The 16530-nt window shown below is 39.2% G+C and overlaps 10 non-coding genes across 10 annotated transcripts; all 10 read left to right on the top strand.

Moving 5' to 3' along the window:
- The first annotated feature begins 589 nt into the window (after positions 1 to 589).
- Positions 590 to 663, top strand: TRNAI-AAU (transfer RNA isoleucine (anticodon AAU)). The gene has a single exon. It is a non-coding gene; the product is annotated as a tRNA-Ile (tRNA).
- A 1170-nt stretch (positions 664 to 1833) lies between these two features.
- Positions 1834 to 1907, top strand: TRNAI-AAU (transfer RNA isoleucine (anticodon AAU)). The gene has a single exon. It is a non-coding gene; the product is annotated as a tRNA-Ile (tRNA).
- Positions 1908 to 3077: 1170 nt separating this feature from the next.
- Positions 3078 to 3151, top strand: TRNAI-AAU (transfer RNA isoleucine (anticodon AAU)). The gene has a single exon. It is a non-coding gene; the product is annotated as a tRNA-Ile (tRNA).
- Positions 3152 to 4321: 1170 nt separating this feature from the next.
- TRNAI-AAU (transfer RNA isoleucine (anticodon AAU)) lies at positions 4322 to 4395 on the top strand. Its single transcript has one exon. It is a non-coding gene; the product is annotated as a tRNA-Ile (tRNA).
- A 1170-nt stretch (positions 4396 to 5565) lies between these two features.
- On the top strand, positions 5566 to 5639 carry TRNAI-AAU (transfer RNA isoleucine (anticodon AAU)). The gene has a single exon. It is a non-coding gene; the product is annotated as a tRNA-Ile (tRNA).
- A 1170-nt stretch (positions 5640 to 6809) lies between these two features.
- Positions 6810 to 6883, top strand: TRNAI-AAU (transfer RNA isoleucine (anticodon AAU)). Its single transcript has one exon. It is a non-coding gene; the product is annotated as a tRNA-Ile (tRNA).
- A 1170-nt stretch (positions 6884 to 8053) lies between these two features.
- On the top strand, positions 8054 to 8127 carry TRNAI-AAU (transfer RNA isoleucine (anticodon AAU)). The gene has a single exon. It is a non-coding gene; the product is annotated as a tRNA-Ile (tRNA).
- Positions 8128 to 10539: 2412 nt separating this feature from the next.
- Positions 10540 to 10613, top strand: TRNAI-AAU (transfer RNA isoleucine (anticodon AAU)). Its single transcript has one exon. It is a non-coding gene; the product is annotated as a tRNA-Ile (tRNA).
- A 1163-nt stretch (positions 10614 to 11776) lies between these two features.
- On the top strand, positions 11777 to 11850 carry TRNAI-AAU (transfer RNA isoleucine (anticodon AAU)). Its single transcript has one exon. It is a non-coding gene; the product is annotated as a tRNA-Ile (tRNA).
- A 2899-nt stretch (positions 11851 to 14749) lies between these two features.
- TRNAI-AAU (transfer RNA isoleucine (anticodon AAU)) lies at positions 14750 to 14823 on the top strand. The gene has a single exon. It is a non-coding gene; the product is annotated as a tRNA-Ile (tRNA).
- The last annotated feature ends 1707 nt before the right edge of the window (positions 14824 to 16530 follow it).

The following is a 16530-nucleotide window of genomic DNA, read 5'->3' as shown; positions in this document are numbered from 1 at the left end:
GTTAGCTTGAAGCAATTCCTTAAAAACACAAGCATTAATCTAAAGATATTTAACCCTTCTTGATGACTGCTTAAGGATCCAGTGCACATGAGTTTGGCAGATGATGATAAAGAGTTCCTCTCGTACTTTACCTCCATCTTCTCTCTTTGCTTTACTCGGTTGCAACGCTTTCAGGCAAACTTCCCATGCAGACTTAAAACTTCTTGTCTCAATCTTCTAAACTACAGCAGATCCACATATCAGCCTACATCTGGACAGGTGACCACACCATGGGATCCCGGAGCAGAGGGCAATGGGATTGCTGAAAGTCCAAAGACGTGATAGTAGAAATCGCTGAAAATGCTTTCTCACAATAAAAATCCCTGACATCAATTGGAGTAAACATAGTGAAGGCCAGTCCTCTTTAGCATAGGGACAGCATCCAGGGTTATATTCCCTGATGGTCAGTGTTGGATTTCTCATTTTTGTCTGTTTTCGCTCCAAAGATCCTTTTGAGATTTTCACTCACTGGAGAACGTATCTTAGCGATCACCATGATGTCTATGAAACCCTGCTCAGCAGAAGAACATGTAACCAATAGTAAAACATGGGCCGGTTAGCTCAGCTGGTTAGAGCGTGGTGCTAATAATGCCAAGGTCACGGGTTCGATCCCCGTACGGGCCAAAAATTTTAAGGTTATTCAGACTGTCTACTTCAAGGACACATTGTGAAAAACCGTCAAAGAGTATAAATTAGAAGTCATGGCTGTATGTGTTTATATACACAGCACCATTACAGAAAAACCAGTGAAGCAGTTTGCTTGTTATAGATTTAATTAATGTTCATTCCAGTAATATCAAAGAAAAAGCAAAAGTTGCATTTCATTTAACTGTTCAGGCATGAGAATTGGATTTAGTTTACTTATTCCTAGAGTTCAAGTAGCCAGTCTCCTGAAAGTTTACCAGCTTTTATTAAAACATTTGTCCCTTCAAGCTGCAAAAGGAATGTGAGGATCTGCAAAGTCATGAGAGAAAATGTCAATGGAAATCTTTTCTCGAACTAAAATTATTGACTTTTCCATCCTCATCCAGTGCAATTTCAGCCAAAAATAGGGGATGCAGATTGCGTCACTGCACATGAACAATTTGCCAAATGAAAACAGGTTGCATTAAAATGTTTCCTTTTCTAAGCCTGAAGAGAAATGTAAGGGTGCTCCAATGATTTTTACAAGTTTTGACAAACTTCAAGGATGCGGGATGAGAAATGAAGTTAGCTTGAAGCAATTCCTTAAAAACACAAGCATTAATCTAAAGATATTTAACCCTTCTTGATGACTGCTTAAGGATCCAGTGCACATGAGTTTGGCAGATGATGATAAAGAGTTCCTCTCGTACTTTACCTCCATCTTCTCTCTTTGCTTTACTCGGTTGCAACGCTTTCACGCAAACTTCCCATGCAGACTTAAAACTTCTTGTCTCAATCTTCTAAACTACAGCAGATCCACATATCAGCCTACATCTGGACAGGTGACCACACCATGGGATCCCGGAGCAGAGGGCAATGGGATTTCTGAAAGTCCAAAGACGTGATAGTAGAAATCGCTGAAAATGCTTTCTCACAATAAAAATCCCTGACATCAATTGGAGTAAACATAGAGAAGGCCAGTCCTGTTTAGCATAGGGACTGCATCCAGGATTATATTCCCTGATGGTCAGTGTTGGATTTCTCGTTTTTGTCTGTTTTCGCTCCAAAGATCCTTTTGAGATTTTCACTCACTGGAGAACGTATCTTAGCGATCACCATGATGTCTATGAAACCCTGCTCAGCAGAACATGTAACCAATAGTAAAACATGGGCCGGTTAGCTCAGCTGGTTAGAGCATGCTGCTAATAACGCCAAGGTCGCGGGTTCGATCCCCGTACGGGCCAAAAATTTTAAGGTTATTCAGACTGTCTACTTCGTGGACACATTGTGAAAAACCGTCAAAGAGTATAAATTAGAAGTCATGGCTGTATGTGTTTATATACACAGCACCATTACAGAAAAACCAGTGAAGCAGTTTGCTTGTTATAGATTTAATTAATGTTCATTCCAGTAATATCAAAGAAAAAGCAAAAGTTGCATTTCATTTAACTGTTTAGGCATGAGAATTGGATTTAGTTTACTTATTCCTAGAGTTCAAGTAGCCAGTCTCCTGAAAGTTTACCAGCTTTTATTAAAACATTTGTCCCTTCAAGCTGCAAAAGGAATGTGAGGATCTGCAAAGTCATGAGAGAAAATGTCAATGGAAATCTTTTCTCGAACTAAAATTATTGACTTTTCCATCCTCATCCAGTGCAATTTCAGCCAAAAATAGGGGATGCAGATTGCGTCACTGCACATGAACAATTTGCCAAATGAAAACAGGTTGCATTAAAATGTTTCCTTTTCTAAGCCTGAAGAGAAATGTAAGGGTGCTCCAATGATTTTTACAAGTTTTGACAAACTTCAAGGATGCGGGATGAGAAATGAAGTTAGCTTGAAGCAATTCCTTAAAAACACAAGCATTAATCTAAAGATATTTAACCCTTCTTGATGACTGCTTAAGGATCCAGTGCACATGAGTTTGGCAGATGATGATAAAGAGTTCCTCTCGTACTTTACCTCCATCTTCTCTCTTTGCTTTACTCGGTTGCAACGCTTTCAGGCAAACTTCCCATGCAGACTTAAAACTTCTTGTCTCAATCTTCTAAACTACAGCAGATCCACATATCAGCCTACATCTGGACAGGTGACCACACCATGGGATCCCGGAGCAGAGGGCAATGGGATTTCTGAAAGTCCAAAGACGTGATAGTAGAAATCGCTGAAAATGCTTTCTCACAATAAAAATCCCTGACATCAATTGGAGTAAACATAGAGAAGGCCAGTCCTGTTTAGCATAGGGACTGCATCCAGGATTATATTCCCTGATGGTCAGTGTTGGATTTCTCGTTTTTGTCTGTTTTCGCTCCAAAGATCCTTTTGAGATTTTCACTCACTGGAGAACGTATCTTAGCGATCACCATGATGTCTATGAAACCCTGCTCAGCAGAACATGTAACCAATAGTAAAACATGGGCCGGTTAGCTCAGCTGGTTAGAGCATGCTGCTAATAACGCCAAGGTCGCGGGTTCGATCCCCGTACGGGCCAAAAATTTTAAGGTTATTCAGACTGTCTACTTCGTGGACACATTGTGAAAAACCGTCAAAGAGTATAAATTAGAAGTCATGGCTGTATGTGTTTATATACACAGCACCATTACAGAAAAACCAGTGAAGCAGTTTGCTTGTTATAGATTTAATTAATGTTCATTCCAGTAATATCAAAGAAAAAGCAAAAGTTGCATTTCATTTAACTGTTTAGGCATGAGAATTGGATTTAGTTTACTTATTCCTAGAGTTCAAGTAGCCAGTCTCCTGAAAGTTTACCAGCTTTTATTAAAACATTTGTCCCTTCAAGCTGCAAAAGGAATGTGAGGATCTGCAAAGTCATGAGAGAAAATGTCAATGGAAATCTTTTCTCGAACTAAAATTATTGACTTTTCCATCCTCATCCAGTGCAATTTCAGCCAAAAATAGGGGATGCAGATTGCGTCACTGCACATGAACAATTTGCCAAATGAAAACAGGTTGCATTAAAATGTTTCCTTTTCTAAGCCTGAAGAGAAATGTAAGGGTGCTCCAATGATTTTTACAAGTTTTGACAAACTTCAAGGATGCGGGATGAGAAATGAAGTTAGCTTGAAGCAATTCCTTAAAAACACAAGCATTAATCTAAAGATATTTAACCCTTCTTGATGACTGCTTAAGGATCCAGTGCACATGAGTTTGGCAGATGATGATAAAGAGTTCCTCTCGTACTTTACCTCCATCTTCTCTCTTTGCTTTACTCGGTTGCAACGCTTTCAGGCAAACTTCCCATGCAGACTTAAAACTTCTTGTCTCAATCTTCTAAACTACAGCAGATCCACATATCAGCCTACATCTGGACAGGTGACCACACCATGGGATCCCGGAGCAGAGGGCAATGGGATTTCTGAAAGTCCAAAGACGTGATAGTAGAAATCGCTGAAAATGCTTTCTCACAATAAAAATCCCTGACATCAATTGGAGTAAACATAGAGAAGGCCAGTCCTGTTTAGCATAGGGACTGCATCCAGGATTATATTCCCTGATGGTCAGTGTTGGATTTCTCGTTTTTGTCTGTTTTCGCTCCAAAGATCCTTTTGAGATTTTCACTCACTGGAGAACGTATCTTAGCGATCACCATGATGTCTATGAAACCCTGCTCAGCAGAACATGTAACCAATAGTAAAACATGGGCCGGTTAGCTCAGCTGGTTAGAGCATGGTGCTAATAACGCCAAGGTCACGGGTTCGATCCCCGTACGGGCCAAAAATTTTAAGGTTATTCAGACTGTCTACTTCGTCGACACATTGTGAAAAACCGTCAAAGAGTATAAATTAGAAGTCATGGCTGTATGTGTTTATATACACAGCACCATTACAGAAAAACCAGTGAAGCAGTTTGCTTGTTATAGATTTAATTAATGTTCCTTCCAGTAATATCAAAGAAAAAGCAAAAGTTGCGTTTCATTTAACTGTTTAGGCATGAGAATTGGATTTAGTTGACTTACTCCTAGAGTTCAAGTAGCCAGTCTCCTGAAAGTTTACCAGCTTTTATTAAAACATTTGTCCCTTCAAGCTGCAAAAGGAATGTGAGGATCTGCAAAGTCATGAGAGAAAATGTCAATGGAAATCTTTTCTCGAACTAAAATTCTTGACTTTTCCATCCTCATCCAGTGCAATTTCAGCCAAAAATAGGGGATGCAGATTGCGTCACTGCACATGAACAATTTGCCAAATGATAACAGGTTGCATTAAAATGTTTCCTTTTCTAAGCCTGAAGAGAAATGTAAGGGTGCTCCAATGATTTTTACAAGTTTTGACAAACTTCAAGGATGCGGGATGAGAAATGAAGTTAGCTTGAAGCAATTCCTTAAAAACACAAGCATTAATCTAAAGATATTTAACCCTTCTTGATGACTGCTTAAGGATCCAGTGCACATGAGTTTGGCAGATGATGATAAAGAGTTCCTCTCGTACTTTACCTCCATCTTCTCTCTTTGCTTTACTCGGTTGCATTGCTTTCAGGCAAACTTCCCATGCAGACTTAAAACTTCTTGTCTCAATCTTCTAAACTACAGCAGATCCACATATCAGCCTACATCTGGACAGGTGACCACACCATGGGATCCCGGAGCAGAGGGCAATGGGATTTCTGAAAGTCCAAAGACGTGATAGTAGAAATCGCTGAAAATGCTTTCTCACAATAAAAATCCCTGACATCAATTGGAGTAAACATAGAGAAGGCCAGTCCTCTTTAGCATAGGGACTGCATCCAGGATTATATTCCCTGATGGTCAGTGTTGGATTTCTCGTTTTTGTCTGTTTTCGCTCCAAAGATCCTTTTGAGATTTTCACTCACTGGAGAACGTATCTTAGCGATCACCATGATGTGTATGAAACCCTGCTCAGCAGAACATGTAACCAATAGTAAAACATGGGCCGGTTAGCTCAGCTGGTTAGAGCATGGTGCTAATAACGCCAAGGTCACGGGTTCGATCCCCGTACGGGCCAAAAATTTTAAGGTTATTCAGACTGTCTACTTCGTGGACACATTGTGAAAAACCGTCAAAGAGTATAAATTAGAAGTCATGGCTGTATGTGTTTATATACACAGCACCATTACAGAAAAACCAGTGAAGCAGTTTGCTTGTTATAGATTTAATTAATGTTCATTCCAGTAATATCAAAGAAAAAGCAAAAGTTGCGTTTCATTTAACTGTTTAGGCATGAGAATTGGATTTAGTTGACTTATTCCTAGAGTTCAAGTAACCAGTCTCCTGAAAGTTTACCAGCTTTTATTAAAACATTTGTCCCTTCAAGCTGCAAAAGGAATGTGAGGATCTGCAAAGTCATGAGAGAAAATGTCAATGGAAATCTTTTCTCGAACTAAAATTCTTGACTTTTCCATCCTCATCCAGTGCAATTTCAGCCAAAAATAGGGGATGCAGATTGCGTCACTGCACATGAACAATTTGCCAAATGATAACAGGTTGCATTAAAATGTTTCCTTTTCTAAGCCTGAAGAGAAATGTAAGGGTGCTCCAATGATTTTTACAAGTTTTGACAAACTTCAAGGATGCGGGATGAGAAATGAAGTTAGCTTGAAGCAATTCCTTAAAAACACAAGCATTAATCTAAAGATATTTAACCCTTCTTGATCACTGCTTAAGGATCCATTGCACATGAGTTTGGCAGATGATGATAAAGAGTTCCTCTCGTACTTTACCTCCATCTTCTCTCTTTGCTTTACTCGGTTGCAACGCTTTCAGGCAAACTTCCCATGCAGACTTAAAACTTCTTGTCTCAATCTTCTAAACTACAGCAGATCCACATATCAGCCTACATCTGGACAGGTGACCACACCATGGGATCCCGGAGCAGAGGGCAATGGGATTGCTGAAAGTCCAAAGACGTGATAGTAGAAATCGCTGAAAATGCTTTCTCACAATAAAAATCCCTGACATCAAATGGAGTAAACATAGTGAAGGCCAGTCCTCTTTAGCATAGGGAAAGCATCCAGGGTTATATTCCCTGATGGTCAGTGTTGGATTTCTCGTTTTTGTCTGTTTACGCTCCAAAGATCCTTTTGAGATTTTCACTCACTGGAGAACATATCTTAGCGATCACCATGATGTGTATGAAACCCTGCTCAGCAGAACATGTAACCAATAGTAAAACATGGGCCGGTTAGCTCAGCTGGTTAGAGCGTGGTGCTAATAACACCAAGGTCATGGGTTCGATCCCCGTATGGGCCAAAAATTTTAAGGTTATTCAGACTGTCTACTTCGTGGACACATTGTGAAAAACCGTCAAAGAGTATAAATTAGAAGTCATGGCTGTATGTGTTTATATACACAGCACCATTACAGAAAAACCAGTGAAGCAGTTTGCTTGTTATAGATTTAATTAATGTTCATTCCAGTAATATCAAAGAAAAAGCAAAAGTTGCGTTTCATTTAACTGTTTAGGCATGAGAATTGGATTTAGTTGACTTATTCCTAGAGTTCAAGTAGCCAGTCTCCTGAAAGTTTACCAGCTTTTATTAAAACATTTGTCCCTTCAAGCTGCAAAAGGAATGTGAGGATCTGCAAAGTCATGAGAGAAAATGTCAATGGAAATCTTTTCTCGAACTAAAATTATTGACTTTTCCATCCTCATCCAGTGCAATTTCAGCCAAAAATAGGGGATGCAGATTGCGTCACTGCACATGAACAATTTGCCAAATGATAACAGGTTGCATTAAAATGTTTCCTTTTCTAAGCCTGAAGAGAAATGTAAGGGTGCTCCAATGATTTTTACAAGTTTTGACAAACTTCAAGGATGCGGGATGAGAAATGAAGTTAGCTTGAAGCAATTCCTTAAAAACACAAGCATTAATCTAAAGATATTTAACCCTTCTTGATGACTGCTTAAGGATCCAGTGCACATGAGTTTGGCAGATGATGATAAAGAGTTCCTCTCGTACTTTACCTCCATCTTCTCTCTTTGCTTTACTCGGTTGCAACGCTTTCAGGCAAACTTCCCATGCAGACTTAAAACTTCTTGTCTCAATCTTCTAAACTACAGCAGATCCACATATCAGCCTACATCTGGACAGGTGACCACACCATGGGATCCCAGAGCAGAGGGCAATGGGATTGCTGAAAGTCCAAAGACGTGATAGTAGAAATCGCTGAAAATGCTTTCTCACAATAAAAATCCCTGACATCAATTGGAGTAAACATAGAGAAGGCCAGTCCTGTTTAGCATAGGGACTGCATCCAGGATTATATTCCCTGATGGTCAGTGTTGGATTTCTCGTTTTTGTCTGTTTTCGCTCCAAAGATCCTTTTGAGATTTTCACTCACTGGAGAACGTATCTTAGCGATCACCATGATGTCTATGAAACTCTGCTCAGCAGAACATGTAACCAATAGTAAAACATGGGCCGGTTAGCTCAGCTGGTTAGAGTGTGGTGCTAATAACACCAAGGTCACGGGTTCGATCCCCGTACGGGCCAAAAATTTTAAGGTTATTCAGACTGTCTACTTCGTCGACACATTGTGAAAAACCGTCAAAGAGTATAAATTAGAAGTCATGGCTGTATGTGTTTATATAGACAGCACCATTACAGAAAAACCAGTGAAGCAGTTTGCTTGTTATAGATTTAATTAATGTTCATTCCAGTAATATCAAAGAAAAAGCAAAAGTTGCGTTTCATTTAACTGTTTAGGCATGAGAATTGGATTTAGTTGACTTATTCCTAGAGTTCAAGTAGCCAGTCTCCTGAAAGTTTACCAGCTTTTATTAAAACATTTGTCCCTTCAAGCTGCAAAAGGAATGTGAGGATCTGCAAAGTCATGAGAGAAAATGTCAATGGAAATCTTTTCTCGAACTAAAATTCTTGACTTTTCCATCACCATCCAGTGCAATTTCAGCCAAAAATAGGGGATGCAGATTGCGTCACTGCACATGAACAATTTGCCAAATGATAACAGGTTGCATTAAAATGTTTCCTTTTCTAAGCCTGAAGAGAAATGTAAGGGTGCTCCAATGATTTTTACAAGTTTTGACAAACTTCAAGGATGCGGGATGAGAAATGAAGTTAGCTTGAAGCAATTCCTTAAAAACACAAGCATTAATCTAAAGATATTTAACCCTTCTTGATGACTGCTTAAGGATCCAGTGCACATGAGTTTGGCAGATGATGATAAAGAGTTCCTCTCGTACTTTACCTCCATCTTCTCTCTTTGCTTTACTCGGTTGCAACGCTTTCAGGCAAACTTCCCATGCAGACTGAAAACTTCTTGTCTCAATTTTCTAAACTACAGCAGATCCACATATCAGCCTACATCTGGACAGGTGACCACACCATGGGATCCCGGAGCAGAGGGCAATGGGATTTCTGAAAGTCCAAAGACGTGATAGTAGAAATTGCTGAAAATGCTTTCTCACAATAAAAATCCCTGACATCAATTGGAGTAAACATAGAGAAGGCCAGTCCTCTTTAGCATAGGGACTGCATCCAGGATTATATTCCCTGATGGTCAGTGTTGGATTTCTCGTTTTTGTCTGTTTTCGCTCCAAAGATCCTTTTGAGATTTTCACTCACTGGAGAACGTATCTTAGCGATCACCATGATGTCTATGAAACCCTGCTCAGCAGAACATGTAACCAATAGTAAAACATGGGCCGGTTAGCTCAGCTGGTTAGTGTGGTGCTAATAACACCAAGGTCACGGGTTCGATCCCCGTACGGGCCAAAAATTTTAAGGTTATTCAGACTGTCTACTTCGTCGACACATTGTGAAAAACCGTCAAAGAGTATAAATTAGAAGTCATGGCTGTATGTGTTTATATACACAGCACCATTACAGAAAAACCAGTGAAGCAGTTTGCTTGTTATAGATTTAACTAATGTTCATTCCAGTAATATCAAAGAAAAAGCAAAAGTTGCGTTTCACTTAACTGTTTAGGCATGAGAATTGGATTTAGTTGACTTATTCCTAGAGTTCAAGTAGCCAGTATCCTGAAAGTTTACCAGCTTTTATTAAAACATTTGTCCCTTCAAGCTGCAAAAGGAATGTTAGGATCTGCAAAGTCATGAGAGAAAATGTCAATGGAAATCTTTTCTCGAACTAAAATTCTTGACTTTTCCATCCTCATCCAGTGCAATTTCAGCCAAAAATAGGGGATGCAGATTGCGTCACTGCACATGAACAATTTGCCAAATGATAACAGGTTGCATTAAAATGTTTCCTTTTCTAAGCCTGAAGAGAAATGTAAGGGTGCTCCAATGATTTTTACAAGTTTTGACAAACTTCAAGGATGCGGGATGAGAAATTAAGTTAGCTTGAAGCAATTCCTTAAAAACACAAGCATTAATCTGAAGATATTTAACCCTTCTTGATGACTGCTTAAGGATCCAGTGCACATGAGTTTGGCAGATGATGATAAAGAGTTCCTCTCGTACTTTACCTCCATCTTCTCTCTTTGCTTTACTCGGTTGCAACGCTTTCAGGCAAACTTCCCATGCAGACTTAAAACTTCTTGTCTCAATCTTCTAAACTACAGCAGATCCACATATCAGCCTACATCTGGACAGGTGACCACACCATGGGATCCCAGAGCAGAGGGCAATGGGATTGCTGAAAGTCCAAAGACGTGATAGTAGAAATCGCTGAAAATGCTTTCATACAAAAAAAATCCCTGACATCAATTCTAGTAAACATAGTGAAGGCCAGTCCTCTTTAGCATAGGGACAGCATCCAGGGTTATATTCCCTGATGGTCAGTGTTGGATTTCTCGTTTTTGTCTGTTTACGCTCCAAAGATCCTTTTGAGATTTTCACTCACTGGAGAACATATCTTAGCGATCACCATGATGTGTATGAAACCCTGCTCAGCAGAACATGTAACCAATAGTAAAACATGGGCCGGTTAGCTCAGCTGGTTAGAGCGTGGTGCTAATAACGCCAAGGTCACAGGTTCGATGCCTGTACGGGCCAAACATTTTAAGGTTATTCAGACTGTCTACTTCAAGGACACATTGTGAAAAACCGTCAAAGAGTATAAATTAGAAGTCATGGCTGTATGTGTTTATATACACAGCACCATTACAGAAAAACCAGTGAAGCAGTTTGCTTGTTATAGATTTAATTAATGTTCATTCCAGTAATATCAAAGCAAAAGTTGCGTTTCACTTAACTGTTTAGGCATGAGAATTGGATTTAGTTGACTTATTCCTAGAGTTCAAGTAACCAGTCTCCTGAAAGTTTACCAGCTTTTATTAAAACATTTGTCCCTCCAAGCTGCAAAAGGAATGTGAGGATCTGCAAAGTCATGAGAGAAAATGTCAATGGAAATCTTTTCTCGAACTAAAATTCTTGACTTTTCCATCCTCATCCAGTGCAATTTCAGCCAAAAATAGGGGATGCAGATTGCATCACTGCACATGACAATTTGCCAAATGATAACAGGTTGCATTAAAATGTTTCCTTTTCTAAGCCTGAAGAGAAATGTAAGGGTGCTCCAATGATTTTTACAAGTTTTGACAAACTTCAAGGATGCGGGATGAGAAATGAAGTTAGCTTGAAGCAATTCCTTAAAAACACAAGCATTAATCTAAAGATATTTAACCCTTCTTGATGACTGCTTAAGGATCCAGTGCACATGAGTTTGGCAGATGATGATAAAGAGTTCCTCTCGTACTTTACCTCCATCTTCTCTCTTTGCTTTACTCGGTTGCAACGCTTTCAGGCAAACTTCCCATGTAGACTGAAAACTTCTTGTCTCAATTTTCTAAACTACAGCAGATCCACATATCAGCCTACATCTGGACAGGTGACCACACCATGGGATCCCGGAGCAGAGGGCAATGGGATTTCTGAAAGTCCAAAGACGTGATAGTAGAAATCGCTGAAAATGCTTTCTCACAATAAAAATCCCTGACATCAATTGGAGTAAACATAGAGAAGGCCAGTCCTCTTTAGCATAGGGACTGCATCCAGGATTATATTCCCTGATGGTCAGTGTTGGATTTCTCGTTTTTGTCTGTTTTCGCTCCAAAGATCCTTTTGAGATTTTCACTCACTGGAGAACGTATCTTAGCGATCACCATGATGTCTATGAAACCCTGCTCAGCAGAACATGTAACCAATAGTAAAACATGGGCCGGTTAGCTCAGCTGGTTAGAGCATGGTGCTAATAACGCCAAGGTCACGGGTTCGATCCCCGTACGGGCCAAACATTTTAAGGTTATTCAGACTGTCTACTTCAAGGACACATTGTGAAAAACCGTCAAAGAGTATAAATTAGAAGTCATGGCTGTATGTGTTTATATACACAGCACCATTACAGAAAAACCAGTGAAGCAGTTTGCTTGTTATAGATTTAACTAATGTTCATTCCAGTAATATCAAAGAAAAAGCAAAAGTTGCGTTTCACTTAACTGTTTAGGCATGAGAATTGGATTTAGTTGACTTATTCCTAGAGTTCAAGTAGCCAGTATCCTGAAAGTTTACCAGCTTTTATTAAAACATTTGTCCCTTCAAGCTGCAAAAGGAATGTTAGGATCTGCAAAGTCATGAGAGAAAATGTCAATGGAAATCTTTTCTCGAACTAAAATTCTTGACTTTTCCATCCTCATCCAGTGCAATTTCAGCCAAAAATAGGGGATGCAGATTGCGTCACTGCACATGAACAATTTGCCAAATGATAACAGGTTGCATTAAAAAATTTCCTTTTCTAAGCCTGAAGAGAAATGTAAGGGTGCTCCAATGATTTTTACAAGTTTTGACAAACTTCAAGGATGCGGGATGAGAAATGAAGTTAGCTTGAAGCAATTCCTTAAAAACACAAGCATTAATCTAAAGATATTTAACCCTTCTTGATCACTGCTTAAGGATCCATTGCACATGAGTTTGGCAGATGATGATAAAGAGTTCCTCTCGTACTTTACCTCCATCTTCTCTCTTTGCTTTACTCGGTTGCAACGCTGTCTACTTCAAGGACACATTGTGAAAAACCGTCAAATAGTATAAATTAGAAGTCATGGCTGTATGTGTTTATATACACAGCACCATTACAGAAAAACCAGTGAAGCAGTTTGCTTGTTATAGATTTAACTAATGTTCATTCCAGTAATATCAAAGAAAAAGCAAAAGTTGCGTTTCATTTAACTGTTTAGGCATGAGAATTGGATTTAGTTGACTTATTCCTAGAGTTCAAGTAACCAGTCTCCTGAAAGTTTACCAGCTTTTATTAAAACATTTGTCCCTCCAAGCTGCAAAAGGAATGTGAGGATCTGCAAAGTCATGAGAGAAAATGTCAATGGAAATCTTTTCTCGAACTAAAATTCTTGACTTTTCCATCCTCATCCAGTGCAATTTCAGCCAAAAATAGGGGATGCAGATTGCGTCACTGCACATGAACAATTTGCCAAATGATAACAGGTTGCATTAAAATGTTTCCTTTTCTAAGCCTGAAGAGAAATGTAAGGGTGCTCCAATGATTTTTACAAGTTTTGACAAACTTCAAGGATGCGGGATGAGAAATGAAGTTAGCTTGAAGCAATTCCTTAAAAACACAAGCATTAATCTAAAGATATTTAACCCTTCTTGATGACTGCTTAAGGATCCAGTGCACATGAGTTTGGCAGATGATGATAAAGAGTTCCTCTCGTACTTTACCTCCATCTTCTCTCTTTGCTTTACTCGGTTGCAACGCTTTCAGGCAAACTTCCCATGCAGACTTAAAACTTCTTGTCTCAATCTTCTAAACTACAGCAGATCCACATATCAGCCTACGGGATCCCGGAGCAGAGGGCAATGGGATTTCTGAAAGTCCAAAGACGTGATAGTAGAAATCGCTGAAAATGCATTCTCACAATAAAAATCCCTGACATCAATTGGAGTAAACATAGAGCGTGGTGCTAATAACGCCAAGGTCACGGGTTCGATCCCCGTACGGGCCAAACATTTTAAGGTTAATCAGACTGTCTACTTCAAGGACACATTGTGAAAAACCGTCAAAGAGTATAAATTAGAAGTCATGGCTGTATGTGTTTATATACACAGCACCATTACAGAAAAACCAGTGAAGCAGTTTGCTTGTTATAGATTTAACTAATGTTCATTCCAGTAATATCAAAGAAAAAGCAAAAGTTGCGTTTCACTTAACTGTTTAGGCATGAGAATTGGATTTAGTTGACTTATTCCTAGAGTTCAAGTAACCAGTCTCCTGAAAGTTTACCAGCTTTTATTAAAACATTTGTCCCTCCAAGCTGCAAAAGGAATGTGAGGATCTGCAAAGTCATGAGAGAAAATGTCAATGGAAATCTTTTCTCGAACTAAAATTCTTGACTTTTCCATCCTCATCCAGTGCAATTTCAGCCAAAAATAGGGGATGCAGATTGCGTCACTGCACATGAACAATTTGCCAAATGATAACAGGTTGCATTAAAATGTTTCCTTTTCTAAGCCTGAAGAGAAATGTAAGGGTGCTCCAATGATTTTTACAAGTTTTGACAAACTTCAAGGATGCGGGATGAGAAATGAAGTTAGCTTGAAGCAATTCCTTAAAAACACAAGCATTAATCTAAAGATATTTAACCCTTCTTGATCACTGCTTAAGGATCCAGTGCACATGAGTTTGGCAGATGATGATAAAGAGTTCCTCTCGTACTTTACCTCCATCTTCTCTCTTTGCTTTACTCGGTTGCAACGCTTTCAGGCAAACTTCCCATGCAGACTTAAAACTTCTTGTCTCAATCTTCTAAACTACAGCAGATCCACATATCAGCCTACATCTGGACAGGTGACCACACCATGGGATCCCAGAGCAGAGGGCAATGGGATTGCTGAAAGTCCAAAGACATGATAGTAGAAATCGCTGAAAACGCTTTCATACAAAAAAAATCCCTGACATCAATTCTAGTAAACATAGTGAAGGCCAGTCCTCTTTAGCATAGGGACAGCATCCAGGGTTATATTCCCTGATGGTCAGTGTTGGATTTCTCGTTTTTGTCTGTTTACGCTCCAAAGATCCTTTTGAGATTTTCACTCACTGGAGAACATATCTTAGCGATCACCATGATGTGTATGAAACCCTGCTCAGCAGAACATGTAACCAATAGTAAAACATGGGCCGGTTAGCTCAGCTGGTTAGAGCGTGGTGCTAATAACGCCAAGGTCACGGGTTCGATCCCTGTACGGGCCAAACATTTTAAGGTTATTCAGACTGTCTACTTCAAGGACACATTGTGAAAAACCGTCAAAGAGTATAAATCAGAAGTCATGGCTGTATGTGTTTATATACACAGCACCATTACAGAAAAACCAGTGAAGCAGTTTGCTTGTTATAGATTTAATTAATGTTCATTCCAGTAATATCAAAGCAAAAGTTGCGTTTCACTTAACTGTTTAGGCATGAGAATTGGATTTAGTTGACTTATTCCTAGAGTTCAAGTAACCAGTCTCCTGAAAGTTTACCAGCTTTTATTAAAACATTTGTCCCTCCAAGCTGCAAAAGGAATGTGAGGCTCTGCAAAGTCATGAGAGAAAATGTCAATGGAAATCTTTTCTCGAACTAAAATTCTTGACTTTTCCATCCTCATCCAGTGCAATTTCAGCCAAAAATAGGGGATGCAGATTGCGTCACTGCACATGAACAATTTGCCAAATGATAACAGGTTGCATTAAAATGTTTCCTTTTCTAAGCCTGAAGAGAAATGTAAGGGTGCTCCAATGATTTTTACAAGTTTTGACAAACTTCAAGGATGCGGGATGAGAAATGAAGTTAGCTTGAAGCAATTCCTTAAAAACACAAGCATTAATCTAAAGATATTTAACCCTTCTTGATGACTGCTTAAGGATCCAGTGCACATGAGTTTGGCAGATGATGATAAAGAGTTCCTCTCGTACTTTACCTCCATCTTCTCTCTTTGCTTTACTCGGTTGCAACGCTTTCAGGCAAACTTCCCATGCAGACTTAAAACTTCTTGTCTCAATCTTCTAAACTACAGCAGATCCACATATCAGCCTACGGGATCCCGGAGCAGAGGGCAATGGGATTTCTGAAAGTCCAAAGACGTGATAGTAGAAATCGCTGAAAATGCATTCTCACAATAAAAATCCCTGACATCAATTGGAGTAAACATAGAGCGTGGTGCTAATAACGCCAAGGTCACGGGTTCGATCCCCGTACAGGCCAAACATTTTAAGGTTAATCAGACTGTCTACTTCAAGGACACATTGTGAAAAACCGTCAAAGAGTATAAATTAGAAGTCATGGCTGTATGTGTTTATATACACAGCACCATTACAGAAAAACCAGTGAAGCAGTTTGCTTGTTATAGATTTAACTAATGTTCATTCCAGTAATATCAAAGAAAAAGAAAAAGCAAAAGTTGCGTTTCACTTAACTGTTTAGGCATGAGAATTGGATTTAGTTGACTTATTCCTAGAGTTCAAGTAACCAGTCTCCTGAAAGTTTACCAGCTTTTATTAAAACATTTGTCCCTCCAAGCTGCAAAAGGAATGTGCGGATCTGCAAAGTCATGAGAGAAAATGTCAATGGAAATCTTTTCTCGAACTAAAATTCTTGACTTTTCCATCCTCATCCAGTGCAATTTCAGCCAAAAATAGGGGATGCAGATTGCGTCACTGCACATGAACAATTTGCCAAATGATAACAGGTTGCATTAAAATGTTTCCTTTTCTAAGCCTGAAGAGAAATGTAAGGGTGCTCCAATGATTTTTACAAGTTTTGACAAACTTCAAGGATGCGGGATGAGAAATGAAGTTAGCTTGAAGCAATTCCTTAAAAACACAAGCATTAATCTAAAGATATTTAACCCTTCTTGATCACTGCTTAAGGATCCAGTGCACATGAGTTTGGCAGATGATGATAAAGAGTTCCTCTCGT

This window comes from Mixophyes fleayi (genome assembly GCF_038048845.1).
Source record: "Mixophyes fleayi isolate aMixFle1 chromosome 2 unlocalized genomic scaffold, aMixFle1.hap1 SUPER_2_unloc_3, whole genome shotgun sequence".
NCBI lineage: Eukaryota > Metazoa > Chordata > Amphibia > Anura > Limnodynastidae > Mixophyes > Mixophyes fleayi.
Note: the sequence above shows the minus strand (reverse complement) of the source record. Positions and strands in the feature narration are given on the sequence as shown.